The 1,650-nt window shown below is 37.2% G+C and overlaps 1 non-coding gene across 1 annotated transcript; it reads left to right on the top strand.

Annotated features, from left to right (window-relative positions):
• The first annotated feature begins 330 nt into the window (after positions 1–330).
• On the top strand, positions 331–411 carry TRNAL-CAG (transfer RNA leucine (anticodon CAG)). Its single transcript has one exon. It is a non-coding gene; the product is annotated as a tRNA-Leu (tRNA).
• Positions 412–1,650: the final 1,239 nt, after the last annotated feature.

Raw genomic sequence — 1,650 nt, 5'->3', positions numbered from 1 at the left:
TGGATGGTACATAATAAAAAAAAAAAGATGGACCCCACACAGGTTTTAATTGTTTGCATCCTGAGCCAACTGTTCATGTGGTGTGGCTCGCTTGAGTTTTGGATTGGTCTAGATTTTGGGATCCATGTATAAAATAGGTGGGTGTAATTATACGATGGACGGATTGGATATCTGCTCCACGTTAAGGTGGACCCCATACGAAAAGTGCTGAGCCGAGCTCGATTCTTAAGCCAGAAGATCCGAATACTGTAACTTAGGCGAGGGAAAAAACATGGTCGGAGAGTTTACTTAATTAATAATATATATTTTAGAGAAATTATATACATAAAAGTCAAGATGGCCGAGTTGGTCTAAGGCGCCAGTTTCAGGTACTGGTCCGAAAGGGCATGGGTTCGAATCCCATTCTTGACAATTTATTTTTTTCCTATGTTCATCTTCAATTTTTTTCCCTAGCCGTCCACATTCTCATCCTCAATTTTTATTTTTATTTTTTTCTATTTTTTTAGCCGTCCATTTTCTCATTCTCTATTTTTAAAAAAAATTATTTTTCTTAGCCAACCATTCTCTCATCCCCACCCGCCCATCTAATGGTTTATAGAGTGTGGGCCATTGGTATCATGGCGCAGTAGGACATCCCCAAATTACTAACTAGATGGGTGTGTGCTTGGGCTCTCATCTCCATTTTTTTTTTTTTGTTATTTTTCCTAGCCGTCCATTCTCTCATCCCCACCTAATGGTTTATAGACTGTGAGCCATTGATAGCATGGCACACTGGATGGAGATCCCCATATTACTAACTAGATGGATGTGTGCTTGGGCTCCCACTATTCTGTATTTTTCTGCTATCCTTCTGTTGAGGGTCAAATTAGGTGGGGCTCATTCTCACCCAAGACAGTGCAGCCTTACCATGGGACCCACCTTGATCTATGTATTCTATGGTCACACTATTTATCCGTTTTGATCCACCATTTTAGCTTATGAGCCTAAAAAAAGCCTATCCAAATCTTTGTGGCCCACCCTAACACATGTATTCTATACCCGCATTATCTCTCTATTTTGCCAGACCATTTTAGTTTATGAGCCCAAAAAAAGAATCTAATTCATATCTCAGGTGGCCCATACCATGGAAAACTATGGTGTTATCTATTAACTTAGAAAAGTTCTCCTCAGTTTCTTATATTTTTTTTACAGTTTTTTGAATTTTTCCCATATATATATATATATATATATATATATATATATATATATATATATATATATATATATATTTATATATATATATATATATATATTCATCCAGGTTTGTATAACCGAAAGAACAGTATGGATGTCAAATAAACATTACAGTGGGGTAGGAGGTTCGTAATGGTGGACATTCAATCACTACTGTTTTCTGGTGGTGTGGTCCACCTGATTGAATTTACGGTGGGCCATAGCAAAGAGAAATGCAAATCAAGGGAGGAAATTGTTTTCGTTTTTCATGGCCCATAAAAGTTTTAGATCAAAGTAAAACTTGGTCCCCGGGGGTTTCACGAGGTGCTTTTTCACATGAACGGTTCAGATTTTAGATGCATATCACCATTCTCTCGCCCTCATTTTTTTTTTTTCCTATTTTTCCTAGCTGTCCATTCTCTCATCCCATATATATAT

The sequence above is a fragment of the Magnolia sinica genome, chromosome 16 (assembly GCF_029962835.1).
Source record: "Magnolia sinica isolate HGM2019 chromosome 16, MsV1, whole genome shotgun sequence".
Lineage (NCBI taxonomy): Eukaryota > Viridiplantae > Streptophyta > Magnoliopsida > Magnoliales > Magnoliaceae > Magnolia > Magnolia sinica.
Note: the sequence above shows the minus strand (reverse complement) of the source record. Positions and strands in the feature narration are given on the sequence as shown.